General features: G+C 45.9%; 1 long non-coding RNA gene across 1 annotated transcript in view; it reads right to left on the bottom strand.

Moving 5' to 3' along the window:
- Nucleotides 1-221: 221 nt before the first annotated feature.
- LOC142849617 (uncharacterized) overlaps nucleotides 222-25226 on the bottom strand; it is a 94158-nt gene continuing 69153 nt past the window's right edge. Inside the window, exon 4 of the long non-coding RNA XR_012910598.1 lies at nucleotides 222-248. This is a non-coding gene — a long non-coding RNA (uncharacterized LOC142849617). The remainder of the gene's footprint in view (nucleotides 249-25226) is intronic.

Genomic DNA, 25226 nt, shown 5'->3' with positions numbered 1-25226 from the left:
TGTGTCTTTCTCTTTGAGTAAACATTTGCTGAGCAGCTAAGTGTCGCATCTTTAACAGGAATTTAAGGGACCTGCAGTGCATATGCCATCTTTGCCGTTCCTGGCCTGCAGAGCAGCCAGTGAAGCGATGTGTATGGACTTCTTCTCTTCCATCGCAGCTTCCCGAGTGCCCAGCCTGTGCTGGATGCAAGTCACGGCAGCGGACACGTGAAGGCTTGGTCCTTGTTCTTTGGGAGATTACAGCCCAGCTGCAGAAAAGGACATGAAATAATAATCACGCAGATAAATATTTAATTACAAATTGGGATAAATGCCAGGGAGGAAGGAACATGCTGCTGTGAGAGGGAATAACAAGAGAAAAGTCATTTAGGTTTGGGCCGTGCTGGTCAGGGAGGATCTCTGTAGCTCAGTGGTCCTCAACCTTCCTGATGCTGTGACCCTTTAAAACAGTTCCTCGTGTTGTGATGACCCCAACCATAAAATTCTTTCTGTTGCTACTTCATAGCTGTAATTTTGTTCCTGTTGTGAATCGTAATGTAAAATACCTGACATGCAGGATATCTGGTATGCTTCCCCCAAAGGGATTACAGCCCCCAGATTAAGAACCACTGCTCCAAAAGAGTGCTAGGTGCCCTCCCCCCAAAATCAAAGCTGCAGAGGGCAGAGGTTAGCTCAAAGAAGGTGAGGTCAGGCTTCTGGAAGGCTTTGACTCTAAAACTGTACTGGAAAGGGAGAATGAAACATGGACACACAGAACCAGTCTGCGTGTGCAGCTGAGCAAATGGTGCACTGTACAAGTACAGCTGACCTGGGAAGACGACCCACAGCAGTACAGCTGTTCACATAGCTGTATACATAGCTGTTTCTATAGCTGTGCCCATAGCTGTGACATAGCTGTGCACATAGCTGTGTCCATAGCTGTGTCCATATCTGTAACATAGCTGTAACATAGCTGTGTCCATAGCTGTAACATAGCTGTAACATAGCTGTGTCCATAGCTGTAACATAGCTGTAACATAGCTGTGCCCATAGCTGTGTCCATAGCTGTAACATACCTGTAACATAGCTGTGTCCATAGCTGTAACATAGCTGTAACATAGCTGTGTCCATAGCTGTGTCCATAGCTGTGACATAGCTGTAACATAGCTGTAACATAGCTGTGTCCATAGCTGTAACATAGCTGTGTCCATAGCTGTGACATAGCTGTAACATAGCTGTAACATAGCTGTGTCCATAGCTGTGACATAGCTGTGTCCATAGCTGTGACATAGCTGTGTCCATAGCTGTAACATAGCTGTGTCCATAGCTGTAACATAGCTGTGTCCATAGCTGTGACATAGCTGTGTCCATAGCTGTAACATAGCTGTGTCCATAGCTGTGTCCATAGCTGTGCCCATAGCTGTAACATAGCTGTGTCCATAGCTGTGCCCATAGCTGTGCCCATAGCTGTGTCCATAGCTGTGTCTATAGCTGTGCCCATAGCTGTGTCCATAGCTGTAACATAGCTGTGCCCATAGCTGTGCCCATAGCTGTGTCTATAGCTGTGTCTATAGCTGTGCCCATAGCTGTGTCCATAGCTGTGTCCATAGCTGTGCCCATAGCTGTGTCCATAGCTGTGTCCATAGCTGTAACATAGCTGTGCCCATAGCTGTGCCCATAGCTGTGTCCATAGCTGTGCCCATAGCTGTGTCCATAGCTGTAACATAGCTGTGTCCATAGCTGTGTCCATAGCTGTAACATAGCTGTGTCCATAGCTGTGTCCATAGCTGTGTCCATAGCTGTGTCCATAGCTGTGTCCATAGCTGTGCCCATAGCTGTGTCCATAGCTGTGTCCATAGCTGTGTCCATAGCTGTGTCCATAGCTGTAACATAGCTGTGTCCATAGCTGTGTCCATAGCTGTAACATAGCTGTAACATAGCTGTGCCCATAGCTGTGTCCATAGCTGTAACATAGCTGTGTCCATAGCTGTGTCCATAGCTGTAACATAGCTGTAACATAGCTGTGCCCATAGCTGTGTCCATAGCTGTGCACATAGCTGTAACATAGCTGTGTCCATACCTGTAACATAGCTGTAAAATAGCTGTGTCCATAGCTGTAACATAGCTGTGTCCATAGCTGTGTCCATAGCTGTGCCCATAGCTGTGTCCATAGCTGTGCCCATAGCTGTGTCCATAGCTGTAACATAGCTGTGACATAGCTGTAACATAGCTGTGTCCATAGCTGTAACATAGCTGTGCCCATAGCTGTAACATAGCTGTGTCCATAGCTGTGCCCATAGCTGTGCCCATAGCTGTGTCCATAGCTGTAACATAGCTGTGTCCATAGCTGTGCCCATAGCTGTGTCCATAGCTGTAACATAGCTGTGCCCATAGCTGTAACATAGCTGTGCCCATAGCTGTAACATAGCTGTAACATAGCTGTGTCCATAGCTGTAACATAGCTGTGTCCATAGCTGTGCCCATAGCTGTGCCCATAGCTGTGTCCATAGCTGTGTCCATAGCTGTAACATAGCTGTAACATAGCTGTGCACATAGCTGTGTCCATAGCTGTAACATAGCTGTGTCCATAGCTGTGTCCATAGCTGTGTCCATAGCTGTAACATAGCTGTAACATAGCTGTAACATAGCTGTAACATAGCTGTAACATAGCTGTGCACATAGCTGTGTCCATAGCTGTAACATAGCTGTGTCCATAGCTGTGTCCATAGCTGTTTCCATAGCTGTAACATAGCTGTGTCCATAGCTGTGTCCATAGCTGTGTCCATAGCTGTGTCCATAGCTGTGCCCATAGCTGTAACATAGCTGTGTCCATAGCTGTAACATAGCTGTGTCCATAGCTGTGTCCATAGCTGTAACATAGCTGTGTCCATAGCTGTGTCCATAGCTGTGCACATAGCTGTTTCCATAGCTGTGTCCATAGCTGTTTCCATAGCTTAACATAGCTGTGTCCATAGCTGTGCCCATAGCTGTAACATAGCTGTGTCCATAGCTGTAACATAGCTGTAACATAGCTGTGTCCATAGCTGTAACATAGCTGTGTCCATAGCTGTGTCCATAGCTGTGTCCATAGCTGTGTCCATAGCTGTAACATAGCTGTGTCCATAGCTGTAACATAGCTGTGTCCATAGCTGTGCCCATAGCTGTGCCCATAGCTGTAACATAGCTGTGTCCATAGCTGTGCCCATAGCTGTAACATAGCTGTAACATAGCTGTAACATAGCTGTGTCCATAGCTGTGCCCATAGCTGTAACATAGCTGTAACATAGCTGTGTCCATAGCTGTAACATAGCTGTAACATAGCTGTGTCCATAGCTGTAACATAGCTGTAACATAGCTGTGTCCATAGCTGTGCCCATAGCTGTGCCCATAGCTGTGTCCATAGCTGTTCACATAGCTGTAACATAGCTGTGCACATAGCTGTGTCCATAGCTGTAACATAGCTGTAACATAGCTGTAACATAGCTGTGTCCATAGCTGTGCCCATAGCTGTAACATAGCTGTGTCCATAGCTGTAACATAGCTGTGCCCATAGCTGTAACATAGCTGTGTCCATAGCTGTGCCCATAGCTGTGTCCATAGCTGTAACATAGCTGTTCACATAGCTGTAACATAGCTGTGCACATAGCTGTGTCCATAGCTGTAACATAGCTGTGTCCATAGCTGTGTCCATAGCTGTGGCCATAGCTGTATCCATAGCTGTAACATAGCTGTAACATAGCTGTAACATAGCTGTAACATAGCTGTGCACATAGCTGTGTCCATAGCTGTAACATAGCTGTGTCCATAGCTGTGTCCATAGCTGTTTCCATAGCTGTAACATAGCTCTGTCCATAGCTGTGTCCATAGCTGTGACATAGCTGTGTCTATAGCTGTAACATAGCTGTAACATAGCTGTGTCCATAGCTGTAACATAGCTGTGTCCATAGCTGTAACATAGCTGTGCACATAGCTGTGTCCATAGCTGTAACATAGCTGTGTCCATAGCTGTGTCCATAGCTGTGTCCATAGCTGTGTCCATAGCTGTAACATAGCTGTGTCCATAGCTGTGTCCATAGCTGTGTCCATATCTGTAACATAGCTGTAACATAGCTGTAACATAGCTGTAACATAGCTGTAACATAGCTGTGCACATAGCTGTGTCCATAGCTGTAACATAGCTGTGTCCATAGCTGTGTCCATAGCTGTGCACATAGCTGTAACATAGCTGTGTCCATAGCTGTGTCTATAGCTGTGTCCATAGCTGTGTCCATAGCTGTAACATAGCTGTGTCCATAGCTGTGTCCATAGCTGTGTCCATAGCTGTGCACATAGCTGTGTCCATAGCTGTAACATAGCTGTGTCCATTTATGTGTCCATAGCTGTGTCCATAGCTGTGCCCATAGCTGTGTCCATAGCTGTTCACATAGCTGTAACATAGCTGTGCACATAGCTGTGTCCATAGCTGTAACATAGCTGTGCACATAGCTGTGCCCATAGCTGTGTCCATAGCTGTGTCCATAGTGTGTCCATAGCTGTGCCCATAGCTGTGCCCATAGCTGTGTCCATAGCTGTTCACATAGCTCTGCCCATAGCTGTGCCCATAGCTGTACCATAGCTCTGCTCATAGCTGTGCAGGGATGAAGAGGGAAAGCATTCCTGAGGGAGTCAGTGAAGTAGCAAACGCCTGCTTGCTCTGTGTTGGGCTTCTATCTTCTCCTCCAAGGGCTGCAGTATTTGCAGTGTGGGGCATTCTGGAGCCTCTGGGGCTGGTGTGTCAATGACCTCTCCTCTGGAGCCTCCAGGGCTGCTGGGGTAAATGTTCTCTCATCTTGTTGCTCCCCCCTTCCCGGGGAGGCCCCACTCCTTCTCCTCTTCAGCCCTTCTCTAGGCTGCAGTGTGTCGAGAGGCTCCTCAGACCCACACTTATTACTCCGGTTTAATGAGCTGGCAGCAAAATTTGCTGATATAAAATTCATATTTATTGAATTTGATTGTCCCTGTGCTTGCTCCTACATGTCTGACCTGCCTGTCCTGGTGTCTAGAAGCATTTTACATTGTTATGTTTACAGTTTTATCGATGTGCTAACCATTTGTTCATTCCTTGGGACAGAAAGTCTCTCCCCACCCCCGCCTCTTCACTAGCTCAGTCCAGGCGAGTTTCCAACCCGCCAACTCCGTCAAGCAGGAACGCATAGTCATTGTGTAGCTGCCGCAGCAAAATGCCTGACAAAAACGGCTTTGGGGAGGAAGGGTTTCTTTGGCTCACAGTCTTAGGGTACAGTCCACCCTGCTGGGGCAAGTGTGATGGGGGAGGCAGCTGGTCACCCTGCACCCACAGTCAGGAAACGGAGATCAGGAAATGCTTGTACCCAGCTCCATTTCATCTTCAGCTTCAGTCCAAGACCACAGCCCATGAAACGTCACCACCCACTTTTAGGGGTCCAGTACCACACATTTAGGCTTAGTCCATGGGATGGTGCCATCCACATTTAGGGTCAGTACACAGGATGGTGCCACCCACATTTAAGGTGAACTTTCCCACTTTGATTAACCCACTATAAATAATCTCTCATAAATGGTCCCGAAGATCTGTTTCCATGATGATTCTAAGTCCCATCAACTTGACACTCAGGAAACACCATGCAGTCAGTCTTGACCCAGCAGAACACATGCACAATGATGGTATCACTTCCAGGCAGAAATGGCAAGAACACAAGTTTCTGGGTGCTCTGTCCTCTAGTATAACTAGATGCCAAGGTCAGAGCCCCCATTATCTCCAGTTCCCCAGAGACAAGGAGAAACAGATCTCCCTGCCAAGCATCAGTGGAGACACACAAGTTACAGATAACATCTAGCTGTCCCACTGAGCAGCTAGGGTTTTTGTTCCTGCAGCAAAATTCTACCATATCCTAGCCAATATACATTTTATAAAATTGCTATAAGATTTTGTACAAACATTATTTATTAGTCTCTTTTGTGCTATAATAAGAGGGCACCAGATTGAGTACTTTATAAAAAATGGAAGGTTTTGTTTTTGTTTTGTTTCGTTTCGTTTTTACAGTTTTGGGGACTTCACAGCCCAAGGTCAAGGATGGGGGCCTTTTGTAATGGAATTTTATTTTCTGATTGATAATTCTTTGTCAGTTCCATACAAATACATAACACATTCTGATTGCCCTTGCTCCAGTCTCTCTCATATCCCTCTTACCCCTGCCCCCACTTCTTCCTTACAAATCCCTTTCCCACAATCATCACATTTTGTTCTGTCTTCTGTCCCGCAGAGTTTTAACTAGGACCATCCCAGTGACTGTGGATTTGGCGCCCGGTGGACTCCCGCGGTCCACCAGCACACAGCTCGACAGCTCCCCTTTTCCAGAGTCTGTTCATACCTAACAGAATGCCAGTAAGTGGTGAGGCCCCGCGAGCCCAGCCCACGCCACAGCTGACTGTTAGGAGAGCCAGATTTGTGTGGGTCCAGGAGGCACAACTGCTGAATTCATGACTGTCACCACCACTCCATGCTTAGAAGACGGCTACCGTGGGACACTTGTCCTTCTGTCTTCTGGATCTTACATTCTTTCCAACCCTCTACTGCAGTGTTTCCTGGGCCTTACTGGGCCACATAAATGTCTTTTTGAAGGCTGAGTCCTCAAACGTCCTGTCTTCTCAGCATCTTGTGCAGCCATGGGTCGCTCTGCCTTCGCCACTGTTCACTGCAGGAGAGGCTTCTCTGGTGAATGCTGAGGGCAGCCTTTGTCTGTGGGAACAGGCATCGATATTTGGAAGGCAGTTTAACACTTTGTAAGTTTGGCTAGGCAGCAGTTTTAGCTACCCCCAGGGCCTCAGACCTCCTCTGTCATGGGACTTGGACCATGTAATAGACAGGGATTCCCTCTTGTAGAGGAACCGCAAACCCAATTATAACATTTGGGCCACGGCTGCATCAGTGGATCCAGCTTGCCTGACAGGTTTTGGTATTGTAGTTCCTAAAAGTCACAGTTGGATAAGATCACTGATACCTTCCACACCTCCGCAGCCTATAGCACTACCTGGCACTGTGAAAGCTGCCAGCCGGCAGGGAGTTTCCAGTGCAGCCCCAGCTTGATTTTCTCTATATTTTGTATCAAAGATCTGTTATCTTCAACAATAGTGTCTTTGCCGACAGTGAGCAGCCAAGAGGAATGGCAAGAGTTTTTTATTGTTTCGGAGGCCACTGGTACCCAGGCTGGCCTCCATTTTGATATCCTCCTGCCTCAGCCTGAGATAGAATTATGGTCATGCACTTGGCTCATGAAGATTTTCTCTATACATCTCCCCATATCATAGGCTGGAGCAAGCCCACTCTTCGAAGACAAACCTAATCCCATGGTAACAACATCAATCCATTTGCATGGGCATCATGAGAGGGTACCTAATATCAAAAGTCCCACCTCCCACATTGTGCTGGCGATTGAGTTTGCAACCCATGCTTCCAAGGTGACATATTAAGACCCCAGCAATGGTACATTTACACAATGGAGTATATACAGCATAAAAAAATAACAACAGCTTGAATTTTTGCATGAAAATGGATGGAGCTAGAAAACATTATTTTGAGTGAGGTAACCCAGACACAGAAAGACAATTATCACATGTACTTACTCATAGATGGTTTTTAAACATAAAGCAAAGAAAGCCAGCCTACAAACCACAATCCCAGAGAACTTAGACAACAATGAACACACTAAGAGAGACTTACATAGATCTAATCTACATGGGAAGTAAAAAGTAGAAAAAGACAAGATCTCCTGAGTAAATTGGGAACACGGGGACTTTGGGGGATGATTGAAGGGAGAAGGGGAGAGGCAGGGAGGGGAGCAGAGAAAAATGTAGAGCTCAATAAATACCAATAAAAAATTACAGCTATAGTAACATATCATTATATGCCTATTCAAATGACTAAAATTTAAAAAATAGCAAAAATAAATAAATAAAATGGAATATAAAAAAATAAAAAAAAAATACCCCAGCAATGTAGGATACTTGGAGCAGTGCCCAGGATAACAGTGAGCTCTGGCGTCTACCAGATTTGATAGACTATCAATAGCTCTGAAGGTCAACGGCTTACAGCCACTGGAGCTCACTTCCTGGCTTCATGCTGAGAGGCTGCTCTTCTGAAAGAAGTGATGAGAGGCACCATTCTTATGACAGAGGGGAAAGAGTGGGACCCCTGGCAGAAATGAGCCGGACTGTCATAGATTCTGCTAAAATGGCTATTGCATTCTCCCCATGTCGTACTGCCCTTAACATGACACATGACCAAGCCCAAAGACAATGAGGCATGAGCATTGCTTCTCTCCCTGGGAAGCATTTTGATGACATAGTAATGATAAGGCGTGTACTGTCCTCTTACTGGGGAGCAAACAGCTGGAGACCATAAAGCCTTAAAATGATCCTCGGCAAAAGTGGGCTGTTATGACTTCTATACATAGCAGAAAGAGCCGAGGAAGGACCTTGGCACTTAGGTGCACAGACATATGGAATGACAGAGAGGGTCCTTCTTTTCCCTTGGTGCCTTCACAACTGTAGCTAAAGATAACAGTCACAGCCACTTTTTCCTATGCTCGTCCCAGCCAGGTGTGGCGCTATACCCCTGCGATGCCAGGAATTTGGATCCGGGTGCTGAGAACAAAATAAGCCTGAACTACATAGCAAGACCCTTTCTCAAAAAAGAAATCTAAATTAAAATAAAAAAAACATCAACATAAATATTTAAAGGGGACAAAGCTCATGGTAGCTTGTTGGCCTAGAATGCACAAGTCCCTGGATTGTTATCCCAGCACTATAAAAGGAGCCCTACAGAAGCCAAGGAATGCCCCCCCTCATCAGCTGGGGCTCCGTGGGTGCAGCAAGGACATCCTCAGGTCCAGCACCACTTCACTTCTTAGAGGGGTTGTCTTCCTCGGGATGGGAACAAGCTGAATTTTCAAGACAAACCCACAGAAAGTTCCTCCTCTTTCCATTGTACCAGACAACCAGAACAATGGCCCAGGAGGCTGACTGGAAGTTCAGGCTAAAAGGCAGAAAGAGAAAGTCAGAGGTAGGAGTTTAGGATCTTTGAGGACCAGTATTTTGCAGGAGAAGCATGGACCAAAAGAGCAGACATAACCTAAGCAGGGACAGGATCCTTCTGGCCCCCAAAGGCTGCTAAGCCCTGTGAAATCAGGTCACAGTTAAAATCAAGGCGAGGTGGACACAGCTGAAGAAACCACCTCTGGGCTGGGAACACCTCTGGGTGCTCAGGGACTTTTTCTACCTTGCAGACCCAGTGAAAACGGTGTGTTGTGAAATGTTAGGCAAAAGAGCAGCCGTGACTGCTGACTGGGATCAGGACGGGATGGAAGGAGAGGAGAGGGAGGGTGGCATTTTTCTTCTAGACTCAGCCTGTGCCTTAGAGATGAGTAACCGATCTGAAAATGAAGGTGGACATTTGTTCAATGCTTATTATTAAGTCTATCTCAAACTCTTGCTGTTAGGTTGGACCTGGTGAAATTGACGGCATCTGACTGATTCTGACCTGGAAAAGATGGCCATTTCAGGAGGTTCAACAGAGCCGCTATGGGGCACTGTCGTAAGCAGTTACTTGGTATTCAACACTCCTGTTGTCCAAAGTACCCAGCTGCGGGAATGGCTCAGTAAGGAACTCATTGAACCAGTATGTGGACCTGAATTCAAACCCCTGAAACCATGTAAAAGAGGAGAATGACCATATTTGTGTGACTTTTTCTGGGTAGACAAAAATGGACTCCTGTTCACACCAGACAAGAAGCCAGTAACAGACAAAAGTTCTACTCACGTCCAGGCTGGAGAAGACACAACTTTACTGGGGTTACATACAGGAGTGTGGACACCTAGAAGACATCTGCCTCGCTGGAAAACCTACTGCACCCTGGGTAACGACTCACAAAGGTTGAATCTTTGGATCTGCAGAGCTTCCATGCAGCCACATAGGTGCAGGTCTCCTCCCGGCAGCCCCTAGGCCAGAAAGTCTCCTCTTCCCAGTAACTAATTCCTGGTCCTATGACCCGGAGGAGGGGTATGTGCATCTTCTAAGGATTTGGGGCCTCGATTCTAGAACTACTTAGATGCGTTTGCTTCCTGAGACTCAGGAGCCTCCCTTCCTTTCCAGAAGCGAACCTTTTCATCCTAAGAAGCAGCTGTACAGCACCTTGCCAGAAGCCCAGTGCTGGGGACAGAGGCAAGAGACCTTCTGAGACCTTCTGGCCAGTAAGGCTAGCCTAGCCAGGGGGGAAATAACACCATCAAGCTCCTTCCGTGAAAATTTTGTCTCAAGGGGACAAGGCAGAGTGACAGGGAAAGACACCTGATATCTTCCTCTGACCTCCGTACACACACACACTCAAATGTGTGCCCTTGATCATTATCTTCATTTTACAGAACATAAGACTAAGGCCAGGGCTTTAAGTTATTCACTCAGGATTTGCTAGTTAACTGTCCATCTAACAAACAACTCAAGATCCAAGAATAGCTCAGAACTCAGGACCCAGTCTCTGAATGACTGGACTCTGGCTATGCAGAGGTCCAAGGCTGACACTGGCAGCATCTCCTGGGAATGGTTAGAATGCCAAGTCTGGGGGCTGAGGAGGTTGGGGCAGGCTCAGTAGAAAGGCATCTGCTTAGCATGTGCAGTGCCCTGGGTTCTACCCCAGCACAAAACAAAGAGCAGAGCCTCACACGCCCACCTTCTCAGAGGCTCACACGCCCACGTGCTCAGAGCCTCACACACCCATGTAGTTAGTAGCGTTATATACAGCAGTTAAGTACAGAGAAGATAGGTATTGAGTGGGCTATTATTACTCCATTTATTTAAAGGGAGCAACTCCTATCACTATGTCAACACAGACAAACCTGAAGCCATCTCACTGACTGAAATCAGCCTGTTACAGAAGGATGGCCTAATTCCACTTACCCCAGGCACCTGCGGAACACAATTTACAGAGAGAGGTGGGAGCGGCCCTGGGAGGCAAAGGCTAGAGGGTGGCAAGTTTAAAGCCAGTATGGACTTTTATGAGCCCCTATCTCAAAAACACAGACACTGAATGTAGTTCATGGTTAGAGCATTGGGTAGTATGCACAGACTTTGGATGGGAACCCAGCACCAGCACCACCAAAAAAATAATAAAAATAGAAAGCTCAAAGTGTAGCATAGTACATATGCATGCTTTTATGACCAAGATAAAAAAATTCCCTAAAAGAGCAGTCTTGGGACACTGAGACTTGCTGTGTTACACTAACAAGACCCTGAAGTATCCTTCAAATACTAAAATTTGAGGTGCTCCACTCCACAATATCCTGCCTCCACAGCAAGGAGGCATTATAGGAGTAGCTGCATAAACAGGAAAGTGTGAGCCGGGGTTAAAGTAGAAACCCCAAGACCAGCTCTGGGCAGAATTCAGTCTTCCAGGATTCTGTACATTCAGCATCATTGCTTCTGTCCAGCACTGGGAAGGTGGTCTTCACTAGGGAAGTCCCTGCCTATGAGACGATCTTTACACTGGGAGCACCCTCCCCCCACCACATTTACCTTGGACATTTGGGGCCCTTTGACTGCCAAGAGAAGTCACTGTGGTGCCTCTGAGCTACTCTCAGGATGAGAGGATTGCCTCCAAGGCATGGGGAGGTGGGCAGGCGTGGGAGCAGGCACCCGGCTGCCAGTGCGGACAACTTTGGAGCAGCTGAGGGGAAGCCTGGCAAGGGAATGTATGCTTGCGGAGCCGATGCAGCCTCAGCCAGACTGGACAGCAATGATCAAATGTCCATCACTTTTTAGCTGTTCCATTTTGCGGCTCTGCCTTGCATTTGAGCAGGATTAAACCGTGTCCATCCCCAGGGCATCCCTCAGTTCTACAAAGGCTCAAGGGAGACAGGGCCTTGTGAAGCTGGGCATTCTGAGATTACACTTGTCTGGGCCCCCTGGAGAGGCACTCACTACACAAGCCCCCACGTTACTTCCCACCCGACTCTTTGAGTCTGTATCTCCTGTTTGCATATCTTCTGTGCATAGCTCAGCACAGAAGGTTTGCAGTTTTTAAAGGTGGGCAAAATTACAGTCCGTTTTACTCTCTCCTAGCTGAATTTTTCTTCCTTCAGAGCCGCCCCTGCCCCACAGTTCTCTAGCTGCAATAACCTAATCCTATTCATTGAGGATGAGCTCGGGCAATTAGGGAAGAGCTCAGCACATACGAGGCCACGCTGGGTACTCTCTGCTCCATTGGTTCTCTTCTCACAGGAAGTTGGTGGTGACATGGGTGGGGTGGGAATACACTCCCCCAAAGTCACCTGTGAACATATGTTAAAGGGTTTGTGGGTAAAGCTTTGGGGAGGAAAGAGGTTAGATGAAATTGGAAGAGTTGGAGTCCCTATAACAGTATTTTTTTAAGTTTTTTACTTTATTTTTATTTTATGTGCATTGGTGTTTTGTCTGCATACATGTTTTTGTGAGGGTATCAGATCTTGGAGTTGGAGTTACAGGCAATTGTGAGCTGCCATATGGGTGCTGGGAATTGAACCCCCAGGTTCTCTGGAAGAGCAGCATGTGCTTTTAACCACTGAGCCATTTTGAAGTGACTCTAGAAAACAGAAGAGACCATATCTGTCACATTTACTTTGTCATCCTCTTGATTAATTCCCTAACCAGGATGCATCAGGAGTAGACACCAAGTTCTCAAACTTCTCAGTCTCCTGAACCATGATAAACCTCCACTGATTATAAACTACCCAGGCTGTGTTACTTGATGATTGCAACAGAAAACAGAGAAAGGCCAGGGAGATACTCTGGTCTTTGGTCTCTGCTAAGAAGACCAAAGAGAAGTGCCTTCTCTGTCCCTATCTTTAATCACTTCCCTGGCTCCCCGGCAGCATCACATGGACTTCTTAATACTTTCTGCTCCACAGGTTTCAGGAGCAGAGGTTCAAAGAAAGGAAGGTGAAAATGCATGGCTTTTAAATGACTGAATCGTTGGAATCCACAGTGCCTCATCTGCCCCACCCCACTGAACCCCACTTCCTGTCTGGTTATAGTGAGCCTAACTGTTCAGAGCAGAGACACAAAGCCCAATGCTCAGTAGACGTGGTGTCCAGCTGCATTTTAAGAAGAATATGTGGAGAACTGGAGAGACCGCTCACTTACTGCTCTTGCAGAGGACTTGAATTCAGTTCCCAGAACCCATGCAGGATGGTTCACTATCATCTGTAACTCCAAGGGATCTGATGCCTTCTTCACATCTTCTCAGGTACTTACACTCATGTATGTACACACACATACACACACACACTTTAAACTAAAATATGTATCAAAAATGGAAAAATACACAAGACAAGGGACATATTTACCTCTGTCTCTGGGGGAAAAAACTGGTCTACTACAAGTATAAGTAAAAAGGGATGCTGGACCAACCACCTTTTGTTTGGATGTAAAGCCCACTTCATAAAATGGGAACCATATATGTATATGGAAGTTTCTGTCCCATCCAGTCCCACAGCCATTTAGTCTCAAAAAAAACATACAGATGCTTATTAATTATAAAGTATTTGGCCTATTAGCTCAGGCTTATTATTAACTAGCTCTTACAACTTAAATTAACTCATAATTCTTATCTATATTTAGCCATGTGTCTTGGTACCTTTTCTCAGTAAGGCATTCTCATCTTTCTTCCTCTGCATCTGGGTGGTGACTGTATCTCTCCTTTCCTTTTCTCAGAATTCTCCTAGTCTGGTTGCTCCATCTATACTTCCTATCTTGCAAATCAGCATTTTATTGAGCCAATACAAGTGACAAACCTTTACATTGTACAAAAGCATTATCTCACAGGACATACCTGTCACTTTTAATGAGGTCAAAAACCTTTGACCAGGTGGATCATGGGTCCTAAGAGAAAACCTACAACTATATTATTCTGCTATATGACTAGAGTAATAGAATGACTCTTAATGACATGTTCTGTACCCACAGATCAGTGCCTTGCTCAACCCTCACCAGAGAAGCTTCTTCTTGCAGAAGATGGTAATTAACAGAGACACACAACTGGACAATGTGTGAAGTGACAGTCTTTGGAGCACTCAACCCTAGATGGAATGTCTTTATCATACCCCTCCCTCAAACCTCAGGGAATTTAAGCAGAAGAGGAGGCAGAAATGTTATAAACACCAAAGGTGATGGATAGCTCTAAAAGAACAGTATTTTCCAAATATTACAGGGTTGCGGTACATATGAACTCACAGGGACCATGACAGTATGCACAAGACCCATACAAGTTCGAATCCAACAAATCCCAGCACAGAGAAAAGGAAGTGGGCACAAAGTTCCACCCATAACAAGAAGCCATTTGCAACTGATAGCTACTGGGAGAGGAAAACTCCATTTTCTCCAGTGAAGTGACATTGGGTACACCAACCATACTCAAGGGAAGCCCCCATGTCCCACACAAAATGACCCCGTGTTTTTATATGCTTCCTTGGTTGACTAGTTTGGTTTGTTAGGTCTTTTCTACTTTTTCCTTTTCTTCTCTTTCATATTTTAGGTAGGAGAGGGAGAGAAAGAACATGAAGTTGGGTGGGTAGGGAAGAGGTAGTATCTGGGAAGAGCTGGGAGAGGGGAAAGAAAATTAATAAAATATATTGTAAAAACTAGTTAAATAAAAAAACAGAAAGGGCTCCTGGGAGTGTGACTCGGTGATGCATATCTAGCATGTACAAGGGCCTGAGTTTCATGCTCAGAACTACAGGGGGGGGGAGAAGGAAGAGGAAGAAGGAGGGGAAAAGGAGAAGGCAACTCCCAAAGTGAGGCATAATTGTGAAACTTATTGTTACGACACAACCTATAATCCTGGCACTTGGGAAGCTGAAGCAAGATCATGAGCCTACAGAGAAAGAGCATATATCAAAATACATGGAGAGAGAGAGAGAGAGAGAGAGAGAGAGAGAGAGAGAGAGAGAGAGGAGGTGGGGCAGGGGATGAAGGTCCATGAGCAGAGGAAACCAGTGCCTCATCTATCAAGTCTCAAAGAGAAGCTACTACTCAGCCTGCCTAGAAATAGGTGGTCAGTGTGGTCTGAGCTTATTGATGGGAGACTGGTTTACATGTTCTGCATCTCCCAATGCTCCCTATGTCCAAGATCAGCACCAAGAAGACATAGCAGGCTTTTCAGAGGACCTGAGAGGAAGTGTCCATCCCAGACTAGAAACCAAGTAACTCTAAGAAGTTCCTAGACCCCATGGCTTTATGCAAAAGTTCACACAGCCCATAGAGAATTTTCACTCCCAGGAAAGAAAAACCCTTAGCACCAACTAAGCTTTCTGCCAATTGTGAGAACCAGCCTTCCAGCTATATGAATGAACCACCTTGAAAATGATCCCTCCAACCACCCTGAGTTCCACTCTATCAAACCCTCCTGGCTGATGCCACTGGAGCAGAGAGGGACCTTTACATCACACCCTGCCCAAATGACAGAATATAGAGCAAAATACATAAGAATCTCACATGCCTGTGTGTGCAAGAATCTCACAGGCACGTGTGTGTGTGTGCGAGCACAGACATGCACACAACACGCTGCACAGGTAAAGGTTGGAGGACAATCCTCTCTTGTCAGCCCTCGCCTCTCCACCTTGTTGAAGACAGAATCTGTCTACCGCTGCATCCCAGCATAGCTGACTCACTGCAAGCCTAGTGTCTCTGCCTTCCGTTTCCCCTCGAGAGCAGGCTGGTATTGTAGATAGCTGTGCTTCTGTGTCCAGACTCAGGTCTCCCGGCTAGTACAGCCAGCACTTTACTCTCTGAACCGTCTCCCCAGCCTAGTATCACAGTCTGAAAGCACCAGATTGGGGCTGGTTTGCTACACAGCCGTGAGCAGTCAATAGAATACTTAATGGCACCTGCTCCTCTTATTTCTCTCGTTTTCCTTCCTTCCAGGGAGACGGTATCACTTTTTAAGTGATAACACGGCCTTTTCTCATCTCCCCTTTCCAATGTTTTTATTGTAACATAAACTTTATACCACAGCTCTTGACAATTGAAGCTTTTGAAACCATTAAAGACAAAAAACTGCTCGCTCACATAGAGCAGAATCCTTGGCTTTCAGAGCCATTATCGGGTGCCAAGTCTTTGGGAACTCTTGTTTTGAAGCTCCAAAGTGAAGCCCTGTCTTTTATTCTCTGAGCATTCCCAAAGCACCAGTCTGCCCAGAGATGTGTGGAGTGCTGCGGTCTGGGAATTAAGGCACAGGATGGGGTCTCAGGAGCACAGAGGTACCCTGGGTCATCGATACAATACTATCTACTGCCAATGGTGGTGACACACGCCTTTGATCCTAACACTCAGGAGGCAGAGGTAAGCAGATCTCTGAGTTCGAGGCCAGCCTGGTCTACAGAGTGAGTTCCAGGACAGCCAGGGTTATACAGAGAAACCCTGTCTTTAAAAAAAAGAAAAAAGAAAAAAAACCACCAATGACAAATTATCTACTAGTTTTGCTAAAGTAGTCACAGTTCTCCAGTGTGGACAATCCCCTTCCATTACAGTCTCAAAGTCCAGTTAAATCAAGTTCAGTTCAACCTAAGTACCGTGTCACAGTAGTGGTGGGAAAACAGGGTCAGGACCCCGCTCAAGCACTGTCCTCTACCCCTGGGCAGAACACAGAACTACCAAAGTCTTAGTCACTCCAGTATCCTCAGAGCACCTGCCAGGTCGGGGTCCACACAGTCTCTGCTGGGATGGATGTACATTAGCTAAGTCACACAGCAAAGGTTTCCTTTCTGGTAAGGGTTAGGTGGTGACATCATGGGCCAGACAGTCCCTGTTGCAATTATGCAGTTTTGTCTTTGCACTGGAAATGGAACCACTGACAAACTCACATGTCTATAGTCATGGCTGTGTGTCAATAAAATTTTATTGACACAAAGGGCCAGCAAGCAGGTCATAGAATGCATTGACTCTGAATAGCATACATCACTTGAATACTTGTGTATTTCTCATTCTGACTCAAGAGATTCTCAACATCTGCCAAGACTCTTGATTTAAGGGTGTGCTTGTTGTTGTTGTTAATTTGACACAAACCGAGAAATATCTGGGAAGAGGGAATCTTAACTGATAAAATACCTCCGTAAGGCTGGCCTATAATCATGACTGTAGAGCACTTTCTCCATTAGTGATTGCTGTGGAAAAGCCCAGACCACTGTGGGTGGGGCCATCCCTAAAAAGGTAGTCCTGGGCTAAGGAAGCATGCTGAGCAAGCCAAGGGTAGCAAGCCAGTAAGCAGTACTCCTCAGTGACATCTGCATTAGTTCCTGCCTCCGAGTTTTTTTTTCTTCGTTTTTTTTTAAATTTTTTTTTATTAATTTATTTATTTATTAAAGATTTCTGTCTCTTCCCCGCCACCGCCTCCCATTTCCCTCCCCCTCCCCCAATTAAGTCTCCCCCCAGCCCAAAAAGCAATCAGGGTTCCCTGTCCTGTGGGAAGTCCAAGGAACCCCCACCTCCATCCAGGTCTAGTAAGTTGAGCATCCAAACTGCCTAGGCTCCCACAAAGCCAGTGCGTGCAGTAGGATCAGAAACCCATTGCCATTGTTCTTGAGTTCTCAGTAGTCCTCATTGTCCGCTATGTTCAGAGAGTCCGGATTTATCCCAGGCTTTTCCAGACCCAGGCCAGCTGGCCTTGGTGAGTTCCCAATAGAACATCCCCATTGTCTCAGTGTGTGGGTGCACCCCTCGCGGTCCTGAGTTCCATGCTCGTGCTCTCTCTCCTTCTGCTCCTGATTTGGACCTTGAGATTTCAGTCCTGTGCTCCAATTTGGGTCTCTGTCTCTGTCTCCTTTCATTGCTTGCTGAAGGTTAATATTCAGGAGGATGCCTATATGTTTTTCTTTGGGTTCTCCTTATTTAGCTTCTCTAGGATCACTAATTATAAGCTCAATGTCCTTGGTTTATGGCTAGAAACCAAATATGAGTGAGTACATCCCATGTTCCTCTTTTTGGGTCTGGCTTACCTCACTCAGGATAGTGTTTTCTATTTCCATCCATTTGTATGCAAAATTCAAGAAGTCCTTGTTTTTTATTGCTGAGTAGTACTCTAATATGTATAAATTCCATACTTTCTTCATCCATTCTTCCGTTGAAGGGCATCTAGGTTGTTTCCAGGTTCTGGCTATCACAAACAATGCTGCTATGAACATTGTAGAGCATATACTTTTGTTGTATGCTAAGGCCTCTCTTGGGTATATTCCCAAGAGTGGTATTGCTGGGTCCAGGGGTAAGTTGATCCCGAATTTCCTGAGAAACCGCCATACTGCCTTCCAAAGTGGTTGCACAAGTTTGCATTCCCACCAGCAATGGATGAGTGTACCCCTTTCTCCACAACCTCTCCAACAAAGGCTATCATTGATGTTTTTGATTTTAGCCATTCTGACCGGTGTAAGATGGTATCTTAAAGTTGTCTTGATTTGCATTTCCCTGATCGCTAAGGAAGTTGAGCATGACCTTAAGTGTCTTTTGGCCATTTGAAGTTCTTCTGTTGAGAATTCTCTGTTCAGCTCAATGCCCCATTTTATAATTGGGTTGATTAGCCTTTTACGGTCTAGTTTCTTGAGTTCTTTATATATTTTGGAGATCAGACCTTTGTCAGTTGCGGGGTTGGTGAAGATCTTCTCCCAGTTGGTGGGTTGCCTTTGTGTCTTAGCAACAGTGTCCTTTGCTTTACAGAAGCTTCTCAGTCTCAGGAGGTCCCATTTATTCAATGAGGTCCTTAATGTCTGTGCTGCTGGGGTTATACGTAAGAAGTGGTCTCCTGTGCCCATGTGTTGTAGAGTACTTCCCACTTTCTCTTCTATCAGGTTCACTGTGTTTAGACTGATATTGAGGTCTTTAATCCATTTGGACTTGAGTTTTGTGCATGGTGATAGATATGGATCTATTTTCATTCTTCTACAGGTTGACATCCAGTTTTGCCAGCACAATTTGTTGAAGATGCTCTCTTTTTTCCATTGTATACCTTTAGCTCCTTTATCGAAAATCAGGTGTTCATAGGTTTGTGGGTTAATGTCAGGGTCTTCTATTCGATTCCATTGGTCGACTTCTCTGTTTTTATGCCAATACCAAGCTGTTTTCAATACTGTAGCTCTGTAGTAGAGTTTGAAGTCAGGAATGGTAATGCCTCCAGACGCTCCTTTGTTGTATAAGATTTCATCTTAATACAGACAGATTCCCCAAACTACTCTACCACTTGGCAGATGTACTTTTGACCATTTGGGGCTTTTGTGTGAAGAAAATATATCATCTTTCTGTTATTATAAGGAAATGCTTAACAATTTACCAAATTATATAGAAGAAAAGGCAAGTTTGGCTCATGGTTTCAGAGGCCTCAGTCCGTGGTCGGTTGGCTCCATTGTTTTTGAACCTAGTAAGGCAGGATATCACAGTGGGAGCATGTGCCATAGAAGCTCTTTGTCTCCTGGGGCATGAGGGAAGGGAAGGAGAGAGCTACTCTCCTCTTCAACAACATACCCCAATGACAAGAAACTGTCCCTCTAGGCCGCACTTCTCCAAGGCCTCACCTCCTCCAATAGCTCTGTGCTAAGAACAAAGACCCTCACACATGGGCCATTTGGGGAAATACTTTAGATCTGACCCAACAGCAGGGAAAATCAAAGTAAGGACAGGGAGAGATTTCTCTGAAAGAGAGTCTGCCAAGTGGAGGATCTGGACCACAGCCTGGCGTCTGTACATCACAGGTATGCGATGACGTTCTGAAGTGGCCCAAACTAAGACAGCAACAAGAGGAAGTGCTAGATGCCCCCAGTCCCCATGCAGAGGAAAAGGTACACAGCAATAAAGACAAGCTCAGGACAGCTTCTAGGAGGTGAGTGGGTCTACTACCACTCGGGCACTATAGCACGTTGGGGAGCCAAGGGAGAGCAGGCTGAGGAGTTCAGAAACCTGCTCCCTACATCTCCACTCTGACGTGGTACACCTGCCTGTCTCCACAACGGACTCAAGCCAAGCACAGTAAGCCAGCCTTGGGGATCGGTACTTATTGGTGTGTCCTGCCTACTTCTCCTTTAACATTTTTATTAAATTTTAAGAGTTTCATAGAATGTATTTTTACCATATTCTCTTCTCTTCCCATATCCACCCTCTCCACCCTCACCTCCTTACCCATCCAATTTTGAGTTTTCTTCTGCCTTGTTCTTTTAACCTCACTGAGTTCGGTGTGTTGCCGAATCCCCCTTGGGAGGAAGGCCTGCTCTGGTGTCTGGTCAGCCTACCAGAGGTCACATCATTAACTAAAACTGAATCTCCCTCTCCCAGCAGCTCTCAATTCTGGGAACTCCCCAGCTAGTGGTAGGACTTCATACCCACCTCTTCCTGTCCCCCATGCTGGGATTTTGTCTGGTTTGAGCTGACCCAGGTCTCATTCATGCTGTTATAACCACTCTGAGTTCATAGGCACAACTGTCCTGCAGTGTTTGGGCAACAGTGTCTCTGAAGCTTTGAAGTTGTCCACAACCTCTGACTCTTCAGTCTCCATTCCCCCTCCTCCTCTGAGACCCCTGAGCCTTAGTGACATGTATACTCCATTCAGGGCTGGGCCAGGCTGGCAGGTCTCTGTATAGCACCCACTATATCCAGTTTTAACCTTATTCCTTCGGTGGTGATGGTCTACCCACTTTCATCCATTCGATTCAAGTTCAGGAGCAGCTCTCAGCCTCCTGCCACACACCAGCTCTCTTCTCTATCACTTTTTAGTGCTTTTTACTTTCTGTTACCTTTCTATTGCTATGGCAAAACATCATGACCAAGGCAACTTATAAAAGAAAACATTTAATTAGTTGTGTGATTTCAGTGGGTTGGAATCCACAGTAACAGAGCAAAGGCATGGATGGCCACAGGAATAGCTGAGAGTTCACATCTTGATCCACAAGCAGGCGGCAAAGAGAACACACTGCATGTGGTGCAAATCTTTCGAAACCTCAAAGTCCACTCCCCGTGACACATCTCTTTCAACAAAACCACCCCTCCTAATCCTTCCCAAATAGTTTCGGCAACTGGGGACCAAGCATTCAAACCTCTGAACATACAGAAGCCATTCTCATTCGGACATCCCTACCAGCTGTAAGAATACTGCAAGGAGTCTCCTCTACATGGTTCAGTTCACTGTCATTTCTAGCTTGAGCTATTGCAGTAACCTCCTAATCCGTCCCTCTCCACTGTTCCCTTCCTTTTGCAAATAACAGGTAGTGATCTGTTAAAAAGAAATTAATGTTAGATGCTTAAAATTCTTAATGGCTCCCTTCAGCAAACAGTATAAAAAATGGAGCATTCTTGCCACTCCCCACGGTTGCCCACATGACCGGGCCTGACTGGGCACCTCTAGCCACATTGTCCTTTTTGTTGTTAATATAGGGTCTCTCACCAAACCCAGAACGTTCTGATTAGGCTAAAGCAGGGGGTCAGCAAGCCCCAGGTATCCTCCTATCTCCGATTCCCCAGTATAGGATTACAGACACACATAGTCACACACAGCTTTTTGCAGTGGTTCTAGGGATCAAATTTAGGCCCTCATACTTATCTTCCAAGTGCCATACCTATTGAGCCCTTTCCAAGCCTCCACCTGTCTGTCTCTCTGCTTTTTGATTATTTCTCGCTCATTCCCATCTCACAGACTCTTCTCTGCTCTTCCTTCTGTGAGTGAAGCTCCTCCTCAGATTCATTCATATCCAACCTCCTGGGCATCCTGACCCAGATACCATCTGACCATCTGAGTGCAAGCCACGCCTTTAGTCAATTCCTGACCCATTATCCTACTTTGTCATCTTTATAACACCTACCACAGGCTAGAAACATCTCCTTTATCCACTCCTGTGGCTATTATCTCGAAGACTATAAATCCCAAGAAGGCCAAGCCCTTATTTGTCTTGTTTAATGTACTGCCTCTAACCCCTAGGGTACTATCCAGATATCAAACATGATTTGATTTTTCTCAATGTCATATGAATGAGTGGAGACTGAGGGTCAAGGGACAAGATGATCTAAGAACCCAGAATAACTGAGAGCCACAGCATCAAAATCACCCTGTGTTTAGCCACCCTCTCTTAGGTGAGTCCTGGATAGCTGGTGCCTTAGAGAGCACAGAGAACCCTTGGGAATTCCCTGGCTCCTGCTGGTGCACATCAGTGCAAAAACCTTCCATGGATCTGCCCATCAATAGTATCTATTACTTAGTACCCGGCCTGAGAACCCCAGCTGACATGATTGAAGACACCGTGTCCTCAGGAAGGTGGCCAAGGAGTGCAAAATCACTTGAAGTCACTGAATTAATTATGTGGCTGTTTCCAGCCCTGCACCACCACGCTTAGATATAAGATATTCCTCAGTGGCCTGGGTCTACCACCACAGAGTCCTCTGGGTGGGTCCATCACGTTGACATGTGCCTAACCTTTTGGGGTCACTTAATGAGGAAGAAAGGAAAATGAGAAGGTTAGTGGGGGGATGAGAGGTAGCAGTAAGTCATGAAGACAAAAGTGAGGCCGAGGGCATGAGTCGGTGAGACAAGCTCTTGTCTAACATACACAAAGCCCTGGGTTTGAAACCAAGCACTGTACAGAACCCCTCTTGGTGGTGTGTGCCTGCAGTCTCAACATCTGTGAGGTGAAGTCAGGAACATCAAGAGCTCAAGGTCATCTTTAGCTAAATAACAAGTTGGAGGTCGGCCTGGGTACATAAGACCCTGTCTTGAGAGAGACAGAGACAGAGAGAGGCACAGAGAGGAGAGAATGGCAGAGGTTATGGGTGCCACAAATACTAGCTACCAAACTCCACTGTGCTCCAAGAAAAACTCTCAAACTCATCCTGCCAAGCCCTGTCTTTGCTCCCACTAGACCAGATATATTCCCAGAAGGGGATTTAAAGCAGAGGGTCAAAAAGGAAAGAAGGATAGGGACAGAGAAGGGGAAGAAACAAAAGAGAACTCTACAACAAAGACCCAGGAAACACATTACAGTCCTTTGCTGGATGCCTAGCTTCAGCTACTCCTGTCTGTGGGTTACAATGAGTGCAGTCTGTCTGATCTACAGGTGGACTGAACACCCCACTGCCCCCCAAAACAGTCCCTTCTCTCCTTTCAGAAACAACAGTCTTACCTAGTCAGTAACTGCTCCTAAAATCTCTTCCTAAGGCCATTATCTCCAAACTCTATAGCTGCACACCCCATTAGTAAAATGTTTCTGAAAATTCCTCTCAATGCCTATCTGTAGGCAGATATAAATTATATGCATGCTCTGCTATATGGATGTGATGGCATGTCTATAACACATTCGCAGGAGAACTTTTTAAAGCTTAAATGAAAAATAAGAAAGAAGTCCATGAAGATTTTATAAAGAATATGTGAATATAAGCAATTTGTATAAAACAATTCTCATTACGAGGCCTCTAAATTATGTAACCCCCATTAAACAACCAATGCGAAATAATTCCTTCTTAAACAAGCCTCCCAAGCCCTGCCAGCAAATGTTTGGGAGGGGTGTGCATGTGAACATATTTCTGTGGGTCTGTGCAATACACGTCCCCACGTGTGTGCAGGAGAACATTTGTAGGCCAAGGTTCAATGTCCAGTATCTTCTATCACCCTTCACCTTATTTGTCTGCAGTAAGGATTTTACTGAGCCTGGAGATCACTGTTTTAACAATACTAGCTGGCCAGCAAGCTCCGGGAATCCTCCTGTCTCTGTCTCTCCAGTGTGAGGATTAAAGACATAAACCACCAAGTCCAGATTTTTGTGGGTGCTGGGCAGCCAAACTCAGGCTCCCCTGTTTGCATAGCAAGCGTTTTATTGGACGAGCCTGTCTGAGTTACTGTTCTATTTCTGTGAAGGGCAACTCTCATAAAAAAAAAAGCATTTCATAGGAGGATGGCTTCTGGTTTCAGAGATTCAGAGAGTTAATGCATTATCATCATGGCAGGGAGAGTGGTAGCATGCAGGCAGACATGGTGCTGGAGAAGTCATCAGGCAGAGAGAGACAAAGACAAAGAAAGAATGTGTCCTGGGCCAGGTGTGAAACCTTGAAGGCCACCCCCTGTGACACTTTCTCCAGTAAGGCCACACCTACAAGGCCACACTTCCCAGTCTTTCTCAAATAGTGCCACTCCCTGGGGACTAAGCAATCAAATGCATGGGCCTGTGGGGGCCATTCTCATTCAAACCACCAGAGTCCCTTCATGTATTATTAAATTTCCGACAGTTAACCAGAAGTTCTCTACACTGATAGTTGATAATCAACTTGACTAGATTTAAAACCACATAGGAAATACTTAAGGGTGTATTCATGAGGTGTTTTAGGATGAGTAACTGAGTGAGGACCATACACCCTGATTGTGGGCGGACTGTGGGCATGGCTGAAGAGCTCAGACAAAATAAAAAGGGAAAAGGATAAAGTGAACTCTTCCTCAGCTTCCCGTCAGACATAGTCAAGAACCTCCTCTGTCATATGTGCTGGTCATCATGACATTCTGCACATGCACGTGGGCTCATGAGACCATGGACTTAACCCTCTGAAAAGCCGGAATAACTACCTCCTCTCTTGGGTCGTTTCTGTAAATATTGTATTGCAGAGACGGAGAAACCAGCAGAACCACAGCCTCAGCAATCCCGGGGAACACACTGGGAACACAGCATCTCAGGGAAAGGAAGGCCAAACACTGCTGCAGTCTTATCTGCATTCTGTCTCCCCCAGAGCTCCTGGCTTTCTCCAGAACTGGTCCTTTCCCAACCCTATCCACAATATTGCTATATCCACCTTCAAGTTCTTTGACCTCAAGCCCCAACTATTGATTCTGGAACAGGTACCTGATCCCAGTTGAGTCGAAGAGATCAGGATGTTTTTTGTTTTTTAGTTTTTGTCTTGTTTTGAAACATCAGAAGGAAATGGGTGGTGGCTTCGAACTGGCTGGTATGACCATGGTTTATCAAGTCATGTTAAAACATGGCAATGGCAGCCATGTTTCTTGTACCATAGAGTAAAGTCATCCATCATAAACAAAGTAAGGATACTTGGAAGGAGCCAGAACCAGAGACCACCAGTCATGTTTCCCATATTCTACCCAGTGCCCTTCCAACCCTTCTTGTGATGTGGTTGCCTTTACTTCTATGTGCCAATGAATAACCCACAGACCTAATCAACTTCAGTTTCCCATGGCTCACACCAA

This window comes from Microtus pennsylvanicus, chromosome 5, assembly GCF_037038515.1.
Source record: "Microtus pennsylvanicus isolate mMicPen1 chromosome 5, mMicPen1.hap1, whole genome shotgun sequence".
In the NCBI taxonomy this organism is placed as follows: Eukaryota; Metazoa; Chordata; class Mammalia; order Rodentia; family Cricetidae; genus Microtus; species Microtus pennsylvanicus.
The sequence above is the reverse complement of the archived record's forward strand: the minus strand, read 5'-3'. Positions and strand labels throughout refer to the sequence as shown.